Source organism: Rattus norvegicus, chromosome 15 (assembly GCF_036323735.1).
Source record: "Rattus norvegicus strain BN/NHsdMcwi chromosome 15, GRCr8, whole genome shotgun sequence".
NCBI lineage: Eukaryota > Metazoa > Chordata > Mammalia > Rodentia > Muridae > Rattus > Rattus norvegicus.
The window spans coordinates 105,710,374-105,724,566 of record NC_086033.1 but is presented as its reverse complement, the minus strand read 5'-3'; the positions used below and the strand labels follow the sequence as shown (position 1 = coordinate 105,724,566).

The 14,193-nt window shown below is 45.3% G+C and overlaps 1 protein-coding gene and 1 long non-coding RNA gene across 4 annotated transcripts in view; both read right to left on the bottom strand.

Annotated features, from left to right (window-relative positions):
- Window positions 1-14,193, bottom strand: part of Clybl (citramalyl-CoA lyase) — a 222,065-nt gene that overhangs the window by 187,781 nt on the left and 20,091 nt on the right. The window lies entirely within an intron of this gene.
- LOC134482165 (uncharacterized) lies at window positions 533-13,570 on the bottom strand. Of its 2 annotated transcripts, none has more exons than XR_010058245.1 (3): window positions 13,463-13,570; window positions 10,225-10,320; window positions 533-5,690 (listed from the first exon to the last, which is right to left on the bottom strand). It is a non-coding gene; the product is annotated as an uncharacterized LOC134482165 (long non-coding RNA). The 2 variants fall into 2 exon arrangements; XR_010058244.1 differs by having other exon boundaries at window positions 12,273-13,568.

Here is a 14,193-nt window from a genome sequence, read left to right as displayed (position 1 = left end):
CAAACAAATGTTTTTCCGTCTTTGTCATATGCTCTGCACCAGGGCAAGTGCTGGGCTATCAAACAGGTATGAAAGCAACCCCACTCTCTAAGAGGTTTAATAACATTTTAATCACCTGTTCATATGTATATACTGCAGTGGGGGGTTGTTGTTGGTTGTTTGGTTGGTTGGTGTGAGACAGTGTCTCACGATGTTGCCCAGGCTAGCCTGGGCCTTATGGTAATCTTTGTCTTTGCCTCCAAGAACTGGAATTACCAATAGGTGTCACCATGACTAGCTTGACAGATGGGAGAGGGTTCAGACAGTCACCCATGAGCAAAGCAGAATATGGGTGATGCATTGGCAGCTGTCAGCTAATGAGTGTGGGCGAGGTTCTTTGATCTCACCACACCAAAAGTGGGAGGGGCTCTAGAGACAGAAGAAACAGCAAACCCTGGCAAAGAGAGAGAAGAACCTACAGGTGGCTGGCTCTTCGTGCAACGGCAGAGTCAGGAAGACAGGATGGAATAGAGAAATATCTGTTGAAAAACAAGCTGGGGTCCAAATGTAAAGGACACAACAAGGTCATGGAGGGTTTTCTCCTGTGAGTGTGTGTGTGTGAGTGTGTGTGTGTGTGTGTGTGTGTGTGTGTGTGTGTGTGTGTGTGTTCCACATGATATGTGGAGGCCAAAGTACAACTTGTGGGAGCTGGTTTTCCCCTTCTAGGGATCGAACTCAGGTTGTCAGGCTTGGCAGCAGGCACCTTTACCCACAAAGCCATTTCACTGCCCCAGGATATGCCAATATGATGACAGTTTCTATGTTGCTGGGTAAGGAGAGTCTCCCTAGCTAACACCTGAGGCTGCTACTGTTGCCCTCTGTTGATTCTCTGCTGCATAAAGAATCCTGTAATGTTCAGAAACAATGTTTCAAATTGTCTCTGCCCTTCCCACCTTCTGTGGCAAATTCGTAAAATCTCCCAAAGAAACTGCCTCCTTACTGTTACGCCAGCTAGCTTTTCTACCCTCTTGACATGGGTTTTCAGGATGCTCCTGTTATTCACAGGCTACACTTGGCCTATCACACTGGTGTAATAGTACTTTAGTTAAAACTGATCTCTGTGCATGATTGTCTTAGCTTGAAGTGAGCTGGCAACAGCCACAAAGGCTGCTATAAATGGAGCTTCACCGAATGCAACTGAAAGCGTGAGTGAAATTACGGTTTGGAAAAAAAAAACCTATTGTTTAGTGCCCAGAAACAGGACAGACTGTGCAGCGTCTGTGCGGGGACAGGGAGCTGATCATCACTGCACTACACTTGAGTAGGATCCATGTCCATTCAAACTAGACACCATGCTGCTGTCCTAGAAAAGCCACCCCATCCCATTCAACTTGAAAATATGTGTGCTTGGGCACTCCAGACGAGTTTTACTAATGTAACTCTCCTCTAATTGTTAGTAGTTTTAATTGGGGAGGTTGGGTAGATTTATGAATGAAATATGAATATAAACATATATGTGTCCTTATGTTCAAGTACAGGACATTCCGAAGTCCAATCTGCAGACGTAAAACCACATGACATAAAAGACTGAGCTGGGAAGAAAAAAAAATCACTTCCATGCATATGTAAAAACTGCTCATTAAAAAAAAAGCTACCAGTGAAGCTACATGACTCATTTTCTATTATTAATAGAAGAAGGCAGTGAGAGTAAATTTCACTACAATGCCCACTGTGATTCTAAGTTTCAGAAATGGTGCAACTGCCTTTACTAGCCACACATGTGTTTGCAGAGGCCAGGAAAACTCAGGAGCCTGCAAGACAGCTTCTCTCACTGACCTCCAGTGGACTAGGCTGGACCTGCCTGTGTCTAGCTCCCCAGTGCTGAGATTCTAACCATTCACTACCACATGTGAGGTCCTGGGACCAAACTCGGGTTCTCATGCTTACACATGGCACATGAACAAGTAAGCCATATCCCCAGCCACCCTTGTTTAAAGATTTATTTTTTATTTTTAATTGCACAAGTGAGAATGTGCCTGGGGCTTTTGAGTTGACTTATGCCAGTGCTGGGAACTGAACGTGGGTCTTCTGTAAGAGCAGTACACACTCTTTTTTTTTTTTTTTTAAAGATTTTATTTTATGTATATGAGTACACTGTAACTATCTTCAGACACACCAGAAGAGGGCATCAGATCCCATTACAGATGGTTGTGAGCCACCATGTGGTTGCTGGGAATTGAACTCAGGACCTCTGGAAGAGCAGCCAGTGCTCCTAACCACTGAGCCATCCCTCCAGCCCGCAGTACACACTCTTAACCACTGAGCCATCTTTCCAGCAAACTTGCCTCCCTTTTAAGACAAGGTCATGCTATACAGCCCTGGCTGGTTCAGTACTCACACAGAACCCAGGCTGGCCTCCAGGTCACCACGGCCTCACCGTACCCAACTCTTATGATATTCTCTGTTATCCACATGAAATATGCTTTGCTATCTGCACTGAGTCATATATGTAATAATAGGAGCATTCAACAAAGCACACAGACAATCCCACAAGTCAGATTATCATCATAATGATACCCTGCCTGGGCAAGAATCCTGCTTCGGAATCCAAAGACCAGCAAACCATCAGCCCGGCAGAGATGTCACCTACCTACCTACCTACCTACCTACCTACCTACCTCCTACCCACCCATCTTAGAAAACAGGTAGAAGCCAGGGAGGCTGAGCCATGCAGAACTACTGTGCACTGAAGCCTCGGGAACAGTCAGTAGGGCTGGGATTTTTGTCTCAGGACTACAGAGTTAAAGGCATAGTCCTGCCAATCTCGAGGTGCCCTCTTTCACACAGACCACCCACAACTACGGGTTTTCCATCTGGTGAACAAAACAGACAGCTCCCTAATTATTTTTAAAAAGGATTTTTCCCCATAACATACTTTTCTTTATTTGTCTGTGACCTGGAACTTAACAGAAAGCCCGATGCATGCCAACTTCATTTCTTGTAACGAAATATCCTGTTTTATTGTTTTAACTGGTGGTGGGCTTTTTTTTTTTCCTTTTTTCTTTTTTGGCTCTAAAATAGAAATTATTACCCCAAGATCCAGCACACCAAATTCCCAACACAGTTCCAACTGACAACTGGTTTTTTGGTTTTGTTTTGTTTTTTTTAAAATACAGAATGCCTGGTTTAAATTCAAACCACTGAAGTTTTTGCTCACGACCACCAGGATGGGAACTAGAGGGAAATTATTTGCAACCGTTCTCAACTGGGTATCCCATACTGCTAGTGTCAAAATCTATGGCTTTTCCAACAGGATGGCCACCTCTGCCAAAAGCATGCTCAGAAATGCCAACTGTAATTAAAATCTGGCACCTGTCTTGGGCGCCAAATTTGCTTCTAACGTCTCCATGATGAAATGTGTCTCGTTTTGGAGGATGCACGACGCTTCTTGCCCTCTGCCCTTCGAAAAAACACTCGAGCCGGAAAATAATTGACGGCTGTTATCCCCAAAATTACTTTTCCCCCTCGCCTTAACTCTGCTGAACCTTTTCTGCTTTCGTCCTTAGAGTCTGTTTAATTGGTCCCTAGAGAATCAGCAGATCTCTCCTTCCCACGTTTCCTTTCACAATCCTTGGGGAAATCAGACACTGGGCGCCTTCCTCCTCCATGAGGTTGCATGAGCAGACCTCACAAGACTTATACACTACTCAACTCAACTGAGACATAGACTGCCTTCCCCAAGTTATCTTTTCAGAATAGTAAATCCACTTCATCCCTGTGGGGTGTGTGTGTGTGTGTGTGTGTGTGTGTGTGTGTGTCTGTGTGTCTGTGTCTGTCTGTGTCTGTGTGTGTATATGTGTCTGTATGTATGTGTCTGTGTGCATATGTGTCTGTGCATGTCTCTATGTGTGTGTCTGTGTATATGTATGTGTATGTATGTGTATATATGTATCTGTGTGTGTGTATGGGTATCTGTGTGTCTGTGTCTTTGTGTGTGTGTATGTGTGTGTATGCGTCTGCATGTGTCTATGTGCGTGTGTATCTGTGTGCATGTGTGTCTGTGTGCGTGCCTCTGTGTGTATCTTTATGTGTGTGTCTGTGTGTATGTATGTGTATATATGTGTCTGAGTGTGTATCTGTGTGTCTATGTGTGTGTCTGTGTGTGTGTGTATGTGTGTGTATGCGTCTGCATGTGTCTATGTGCGTGTGTATCTGTGTGCATGTGTGTCTGTGTGCGTGCCTCTGTGTGTATCTTTATGTATGTGTCTGTGTGTATGTATGTGTATATATGTGTCTGGGTATGTATCTGTGTGTCTATGTGTGTGTGTGTGTGTGTGTGTGTGTGTGTATGAACTCAAAGCCTCACATACTTCCCACTCAGTTACACCTAGACCACCAGGAACAATAAATCTATTTTGTTTGTTTGGTTTTTAAAATAGAATTTCACTCTTTAGCCAAAGATGGCCTCAAACTCATGACAATCCTCCTGCCTTAGCCTCAGAATACTAAAATAACATGCATGTGCCAACATGCTCAGATTATGAAGAATAAATCCTGGTTGATACACACTGCCATTGTCTGTGAGCCTGTGTCCCATCTACTATTTTGCTGAACTAAGACTCATGCTAAGGTTTTGTGTTTGGTTTTTTCATTCAGGATATATAGCATTTCTCAAGAAGGGAGTTTAGAGCTGGAGGGATGGCTCAGTGGTTAGGAGAACTTGCTGCTCTAAAGAGGACTCAGGTTCAGTTCCCATCACCCATGTGATGATTTATAACTCCCATAGTGAGAGATTCAACGCTATTCTGGCCTGTGTGAGCATACCTATGCACGTAAAATAAAAATAAGTCTTTAAAAAGAAAAATAAATAAATTGCTTCATTGGCCAGGCATGGGGTTGTATGGCTTTAATCCCACATCTTTAATTTCAAGTGGAGGAGGCAGACCTTGTATACATAGTGATTTCTAGGCTAGCCAGAGTAAGACTGACTGTCTTAAAAACATCAGATACTCCCTCCAATTACAATAGGCAGGTGGGCCCTCAGGATCTCAGGATTGTCCACAAAAGCCCCCAGGAGCCCTACAAGCCCCATGATGCCACTGAGCGTGCATGTTCATGAAAGAGGAGCCTTCCGATTCACACCAGGGGATTACTCGACTGCAGGTAAGAAGGCGCCTCACACTTCTATCTGCTTATTACTGCCCCTATGTCCTCAGAGAACCTCAATGTGAAACATACATGCCTCATACGTCCTGCCCTGAAGGGCACAGGTAAGCATGTGGTGGGTACAGAATGTAGGCCCTGCAATGTCATAGACTTAAGGTCGAAATCATAATCACAAACGAAAATGCAAAAGTGATAGCATTTTATACAAAGTGTTGGAAACATACATTCTCTTTTGTTCGGGCTTCTAAGTAATTTCTCCATTTCCACCTTGTTAAAAAATGGAGGCGTTGACAGAAAACACAAAGGCTCAGGTAATTGTAGAGTGTGCGTACCAAAGACAGGGAATTCAAGTTACACTCAGGGGAAGACTCTGTTATTCAGAATGTGTGGAAATCACTCCAGTCAAAGGGTACATACACTTCAGCACCGAGGAATGACGTAAACCACTGGTCACGGGAAGCAGTCATTACTGTGGCGACTTCCAGAGATATGCGAGAACGGAGAAGCCAAAACTCTTCAGCCTCTGGAGCAGACCTGTGCTTTCTCTGTAGAGGAAAGCCAACAGCTCTGGAAGAAAGGTCAACTGCAGTGGCTACAGGGACAGTGGGGAACCCCAAAAGGAGTCCCCTAAGCTTAAGCACTGAGCCCCTAAGAAGACTGCTCAGGAAGCCCCGAAGCGCAAAATGCTAACAAGGAGCCCGGGCTCTGGCTCTGGTTTCCCACTCTAACCTGGCACTCAATCAATCCACAGACATGAGAGTCCAGCAAACCCCCCTCTCACCACCCCCCACCTCCCAACCCAACTCTCGCTTTGCTCTCTGACCCTATTCTCTGTTTCTCATTTTCTCTTTTCCTTTCTTTCCCTGCTCTTAGGCAGGGTCTGCCTACGTCACCCAGCACAACCTCTGACTTGCAACCCTCCCACTTCCGCCTGTCAAGAACTGGGACTGCTGTCACGTTCAGTCTGTCCTTTACTTTCTGGAATTTCTTTCCTGGAATTTCTTTCCTTCTTTTGTCTGATAAAAACATTTTTTTAAAAAGATTCATTTAGGGCTGGAGAGATGGCTCAGCAGTTAAGAGCACCCGACTGCTCTTCCAGAGGTCATGAGTTCAATTCCCAGCAACCACATGGTGGCTCACAACCATCTGTAGAGAGATCTGATGCCCTCTTCTGGTGTATCTGAAGACAGCTACAGTGTACTTATATATAATAAATAAAATAAATAAAAAAAAAGATTCATTTATTTTAGGACACTGTAGCTGTCTTCAGACACACCAGAAGAGGACATCAGATCCCATTACAGATGGTTGTGAGCCACCATGTGGTTGCTGGGAATTGAATTCAGGACCTCTGGAAGAGCAGTCTATGCTCTTAATTACTGAGCCATCTTTCCAGCCCCTGTCTGACAAAACTTTTAAGGTATCTTTCAGTGAATAAAGGAAAGATATATCTCTGTCTGTCTGTCTGTCTGTCTGTCTGTCTATCTATCATCAATGCCAAAATATAAATAGCTTTTATGTATTTGGGTTTCAGCCTTGATTCATTTAAAATTCACACTAACCTATAGGACTACTCACTTTTAAAATCTGGCAAACAGCCTCCTGTGTTGCTCTGGGATTATACTGTGAACAGCGTGAGACCACAAGCTTGCATAGGTGAGCTGAGGAGATCCAGTGTGACTGAGAGAATGACTATGTAATTCTCACACTGGCCATTAGACTCCTGTGAGGTAGCACATGCCTGGAATCATAGCTCTTGGGAGGCAGAGGCAAGAGGAGCTCTACAAGTCCCAGTTCTGCCTGAGCTCCACTGAGACACGTTGTCAAAGACAAAAACAAGACGGACTAGGGGGGAAATGTTAGAAACACAATAGGTTTAAAGCAGCCACTGACCCTGTTAAGTTTTCCTATAAAAAAGAACCCTCTAGAAACATAGGAATAGTTTGGACTGTCCCCTCTTACCACTTGCTCACACACAGGGACTAGTACATCTGGGTATTTCGGTGGTTAGTACTGTCAACCTGACACAATCTAGGATCGCCACGGAAACAAACCTTTGGGTATGTTTGTGAGGGAGTTTCTAGACTCAGCTAACTGATCTGGGAAGACCCACCCAGCTGTGGGTGACACCTTCCATGCCATGGGGTCCTGTGCTAAATAAAAAGAAGAAAGCAATCTGAGCCAGGCAGCCACCCCTCTCTCTGCCTCCTGACTACAGCTGTCACGTGACCATCCACTTCACGTTCCTGTCGCCGAGCCTTCCCACCTCTTGCCTCTTAGACACACATACAAGTCCTTCTGTACTTAAGTGCCGATCAGGGAACTCCTCTAGGAAGGAGTGCACTCTCCAATGCTATAGAACTGCGTTTACCCCGGTATGTATAGCCATGGTTACTGATATTTGTAAAGGATAGACACTGAAATCAGGGCAGAGTTGCTCCACAAGTCACATTGTGCACATCATATAGTAAAAATGGTACCGTATACACAAAGTGACGGCCCTGATCTCCTTGTCAGGCGCAGTGTGCACCGGCTCTTTCAGCATCAATGTTAATCTCACCTTCTTCATTCTCCAAAGTGTCTGGATCCTCAATGTGTAAGGCCAGCTGGACCCCATATACATATAGGTTGTTGCTGTTCAATTTTTTTTTCTTTTAAAGAAGAGATGCCTGTCTTTTTTTCTAATGTTTTTTTATTTATTTTTATTTCATACACATTGCTGTTTTGACTGAATGTATGTCTGTGTGAGGGTGTCTGATCCTCTGGAACTGGAGTTACAGACGGGTGTGAGCAGCCATGTGGGTGTTGGGAATTGAACCTGGGTCCTCTGGAAGAGCATCCGGTGCTCCTAACTACTGAGCTATCTCTCCAGTATGCCGTTTAATTTTTTCGCATTTGTTTATCTGTTATGTGTTTGTATGCATGCATAAACAGTACAGGCATATGCGGCACAGCACACATGTGGTAGTCAGAAGCTAACATTCAGGGGTCTCTTCTCTCCTTCCACCCCATGGAGTCTAGGGATGGGACTCAGGTCTGCTGGCCTAATGCAATCACCTTTACCTGCTGAGCCATCCCACCAGCCTGAGACTACTGGCTTTTGAACGTTTAGCTGAAGCAAACACAGGAGAGAGGATGTTCTGCTAAAGCAAGCACATAAAAGAACACATGATGAAGAATTCTTTGCTAACTATATGCATGTATTGATCTGATTTACATTGTGTAGTTGAGCTACATTTTTCGGGACTCTATAGAGAGAAACACACCAAAAAAAACCTTCTGGTGATATGCTGCGGTTTCTTGCTGCTTCCTCAGACTAGGGCTAATCAACAGAGCGATGTCAGCTAAGAAACACAAACTAAGGCAAGACATGCTAAGACAAGACCCATGCTTGGAGGGAGAATAAATAAAACTCGATAGACAGTGATGGAGGCTGAGCTTGGCTTTGCTTGTAGACCTAGCTGTGCAGTGCTTGTTGGTCTCGTGTCTTCGCTGATCTTTGCTGAGAGACATAGCTGAGAACTTTTCCTGACTTTCCTGTTAACCTGAGTCCCTCCTGCTGACTTGTGCCGAGGCTAAGGCCTGGCTGTCTCTGTTAGGTAGTGCCACCACTGCTGATTCATGTTTGCTAACCTGACTCTACTGAACTAGACTGCTCATATTTCCATGATGTGTTTGCGAGTGGATCGAGCTGCCGCTGCTGACCTATGAATGAAACTGCTGATTCCCAGACAACACAGACGTGAGATGCTCCAAAGAACCTTTCTAAACAGGTCCACTTCCCCCATATCCTTTCTCTTCCACCACCTCTGATGGGTGGTGGGCTACAAGGGAGGTTAAAGTGTTTTTTAAAATAATCATTAAAAGTAGACTTAAAAAAAATAAAGTTACAGGTTTTCTGACTTCACCACCATTGTCTGGATGTGAGGGACTTTTTAAATGCCATGACCTGTGTCACAAGATTAAGGAGAGTAGAAAAGTGAACGAAGGCCTAGGATGTAGCTCAGTTGGAAAAGCCTCACCTAGCACGCACAAGCCCTGGATTTAATCTCTAGCATGTATAAACTGTCATGGTGTGCACCTGTAATGCCAGCACTCAGGAGATGGGGTCAGAAGGATCAGAAATTCAAGGTCATTCTTAGCTATACAGCAAGTCTGAGGATAGTCAGGGATACATGAGACCCTATCTTATTATGAGGGGGTGGGGGTCCATGGCCAGACATAGTGGTACACGCCTTTTATCCAACACTCAGGAGGCAGAAGCAGGTAGATCTCTGAGTTCAAGGGCAGCCTGGTTTACAGAGCAAGTTCCAGGACAGCCAGAAATATACAGAGAAACACTGTTTTAAAACAAAAACAAAACCGTAAAGAGAAAGAAAGAAAAATCTATGAAGCAACCATCTGTAAGACCCTTGTGATAATTCTTAAATCATTAAGGGTGATTACAGGTAAACAAACGACAGGAAATTATATGAATAACTTTACAAGGCTAAAATGTCTTTGGCTCAGAAAACATAATGGGAAGGAATGTGAGTGGTATCCACACAAACGAGTTTCATCAAGGACAGCTAGGGCTACGCCGGAGTCCTTCAAATTTATAAACATCAGGTGTACCAACATCCAGCCTTCACATGCTTTGTGAATATGTGGGAAACTCTGCTAAATCAGGTCAAAGCCTACCATTGAGTGGACAGCCTTCTGAGCTCAGAGCATAGTGGAGGACACCCTTTATTAGCTGGGCTTCCCCTTCTCTGACCCCGTCTGGGGAGTTCGGAAAATCCCTACACATCTCTACCTACAGGATGTCACATAGCCTTAGATTACAGGTTCCACTTGCTTTCTTCCGATAAGAACCTGTTCAGGTAGCACCAGTGATTCCTAAGATACCTCCCAATGCTATACAAGCATTGAATCACCTCAAGAAAAGCCGATCTGCCTCAGCCAGTCCCCTTCACCCTCCCTACTCACAGGGCTTCTACCCCAATGTCCATTGGTCATCTCCCTTTGCCCTCATGAACCAATCTTCCCTTGGGGGCAGGGACCATCACAGTGAATACAGTGTTGCTGGGGGAAACTCACCCTCCTCAGAGCTGTTCCTGGTTTCCTCTAATTTGCCTGTAGCTCCAGCTTCTTTGGAAACTATGGTTCACTTGAACCCAGGAATTCAAGGTCAGCCTGGGCAAAATATCAAGACTCCATCTTAAAATTAAATTTGTCAATCTGTTGTGTGGGATTAACCCAAGTTCAAACCCATTTTTCCTCACTAAAGGGGAACTTTATACTCGTTAGTCACTTCCCATCCCCTCCTCTGCAATACTGGGCAGCCTTTAGGAGTTCTGCTCTTTTTCAAGTTTCTGTTTCTAAACTGACATCCCTTCCTGATCTGCTCATTCATGGTATGCATTTTCTCTATTAACCCCTTGAACAGGTTATGATAGATGCTTCAAAATCATTGCCTGTTAGCTGCAATATCCAGATTGTCTTGTGTTTGGATTCAAGGAACTGTCCATGTGGTTGCTGGGATTTGAACTCCAGACCTTTGGAAGAGCAGTCAGTGCTCTTAAACTCTAAGCCATCTCCCCAGCCCTAACACAGACCTAACATCTGAATATGGACACCAAACTCCCTGCCTTGTGTTAGGCAGCACCTAAGACTATTGCTTAGTTCTTTCTGCTTTCAGAAACTTGTTTTAGCTTGTTTTACACCAGGTTCTCTAGATGCCGCATAGTTCAGTGGCCAGCAATGGATCCACTTGACCTCCAGCACTTTATAACACCTGGAATCAAAAAATATTTAGGGCCAGTAAGACCAGCCAGCAGGTAAAGGTGTTTGCTGTCAGGTCTGCCAACTTGAGTCCCATCCCCTAGAATAATTGAAAGAGAAGCAACTCCCACAAGTTGTCCTAGTTGTCCTCTGACCTACACACATGCTTCATGGACCCGCAGACAAACAAATGTAATAAAAATGTTTTAAGGCAGATTTTACTAAAGTTATCTATACAAGGAGTGCAATCAACTTACCACTCACGGGAACTACATCATTTTTCTTTCTTTAAAGATTTATTTATTTTATGTATGTGAGTTCATTGTCTCTGTCTTCAGACACACCAGAAGAGGGCGTCAGATCCCATTACAGATGGTTATGAGCCACCATGTGGCTGCTGGGAATTGAACTGACCTCTTGGGAGAGCAGTCAGTGCTCTTAACTGCTGAGCCATCTCTCCAGCCCCCAAGGTCATTTTCTTAATACCTGGATCCTTACTGTGGTATGATGATATCACAGTTTAATGAGTTTCCTTAAAGATCCTGTCTTATACAACAGAATCAACTAACCTGGACCCTTGGGGATTCCCAGAGACTAAACCACCAATCAACGAGCAAACAGGGGCAGGACCAACCCCACTCCCAAAACCCCCCACCCCCAACCCCCGCACACATATTTAACAGGTGAGCAGCTTGGTCTTTATGTGGATCCTCCAACAACTGGAGTCCAGGTGGTCCCTGAATCTGTTGCCTGTGGATACTGTTACCCTAACTGGGTCACCTTGTCTGGCCTCAGTGGGAGAGGTGGGGGAAATGGGGGTTCGGTGATACCCAGAGGGGGTGCTCTCCTTTCTCAGGAAAGGGAGAAGTGGGGGTACTGGGAGAGGGGCTGATATTGGTATGTAAAGTGAATAAATAAATACATCTTAAAAATCTTCTAAATCCTGTCTGTATTTTATAAAAATATTCTCTTAGGGACTGTAGAGATGGCTCAGCAGTTGAGAGCGCTTAGCTTTTGCTTTTGCGGAGCACCCAGGTTTCAGTTCCCAGCACCTACACTGCAGCGGGCAATCATCTGTAACTCCAGCTGCAGGGAACCCAACGTTCTCTTCTAGTCTCCGCGAATCTCTCACGCACGTGGCGCGCTTACATACCTTCAAGGAAAACACTTACCCATAAAGTAAAAGTGAATTAATTTTTAGAGAAAAGAGCATCCTTTCTGAAAGCTATAAAAGAATTCTCCTTCCCAAAGGTGCCCAAACTAAAGGACTAGAATGCTCGTGGCTTTTCGAACAGGACCCAGACACAGGAGTTGGGTCAGCTCCTGCCCCTCCCTTAGATTGTAAGCTTAGACTAGACTCTCACTTCATTTATCTGTGAGGCAGGCTAAGGAACTCTCTTCTCGCGAGGCCATCGATGCAGTGCTTGGCAAATCGCGAGAACTGAGTGGAGTCTTCCCAAGGCACAGACCCGGTCAAGGAGAACAGTGTGGGGCAACTGGGGACAGGAGGACTCAGCTGGAACGGGAGGTCACAGGGGAAAGGGGAGAGGAAAAAAAGGAGAGAAGAGAAAGGAGAGGCCAAAAATAATGTCTTTGAACTAGGTAAGATTCCATCAAACGCTGCTCTCTTCAGAACTACCTTAGTGAAAACCGGGCTAAGTTCACCCTGGCCGGCACTCCCCCTGCCGCAGCCCTTCCACTTTTAGCGCTTCTCTGGTGCCAGTGTGATAACCAGTCCCGGTCTTAGAGAGCATACTAGGCAGTGGCCCCAAGACCTCCCTCGATGGGAACTCTCACAAACGTCTTGTTGCCCACACAACACGACGAGGAAAAGGGGAAAGATGTAATGGGTCTAAGTAGATTTTAAGTTTTGTTCTTTTTATTATTAGAGGAGTCATTACTTGGCTTTCTTTGCATTTACTATTTTCTGTGTGCTAGTACATGTGAGGGCACGTATGAGTTAGAGTTGATTCTCTCCTCGGCCTTTATGTAGGTTAAGGGGATCGAACCCAGCTCACCAGATTTGAGCAGCAAGCACCTTTATCCACTGAGTTATCCCACTGGTCCTTACTTTTTATTATTATTTCAAGACAGGGGTGCAGCTCAGGCCAGTGGCTGCGGTTAGCCTTGCCTTAGTGATCTCCCCTCAGCCTTCTGCGTGCTAGCAGCCTTCCTCTCTTGACAGAGAGGATTTGCTCCCAGCATTCTTGAGAGAGTGTGCATCTGCTTGACAGAAGCACATTCTCAGGGCACAAGGCGCCATCCTGCCCGAGGACCCCTGAGCTGAACTTGCACATGACCTTTCTAACAGAACAGCTGGAGAAAAAAATGTGAATCTGGTGACTGTAAACAAGAACCAGAGAGAGCCACCCTCAGACAGCAAATGCCACCTCTAAGCCAGAAGGTGCTCGAATACCCTGAGACCTAAGGGAGGATCATAAAATCTCCATGGAAAGCAAGTTCCCTGCTAGGAACTGGGCTTAAAGCTGCACCAGACCTGCACCAGAGGAGCCAGGAGCCCATGGGCATGTGGTTTCAACCACATAGTACTCACCTCAGGGCAAGGGAGTAGCCCCTTTGGTAGAGTGCTTGCCTAGCATGCATAAAGCCACAGGTTTGATTCCCAGACCACATAAGTCCAGTCCACTCCTGTAATGATACTTGGGAAGGGAAGGCAGAAGATTAATGTTATCCTTGTCTCATCTCATAGTATGTTTAAGGCTGGCCTGGGCTACATGAAATCCCTTGCTAAGCATGCACGTACACACACACACACACACACACACACACACACGCACACACACACGCACACACACGCACACACACACGCACACGCACACACACACACACGCACACTATAGATAAATGTAACTTAAATCCTTTTTAATTAGAAAAAAGTAAGACCCACCCTCAGATTTAAAAACCTGGAATTGGGTTAGCCACTGCCAGGGCAGTTTCCCAGCCCCACAGGTATGCAATAACCTGTATCCTGACCCCATTTCAGGGAGTGTTCCACCCCACCAATGGAAATGCTTCTCCATTCCACTAGTGCGAAGGGCTCTGCCTGCCACCACCCTGGGGCTCAGAACTCCGCCTCCTGTTCCCACACAGCTCACTCAGGAGCACTAGCTTGCTGTTTCCCCATTAAAAAAAACCTCGTTAGCGGTGACACTTAAAACCAAGTGATAGCTGACTCTCACTTCAACTAACAAAAACAGTCACACCTTTACTTAGTTTCAAGGCCGGGGGACACCGGTCCCCAACCCTGGTCGGAAACAGGCATCG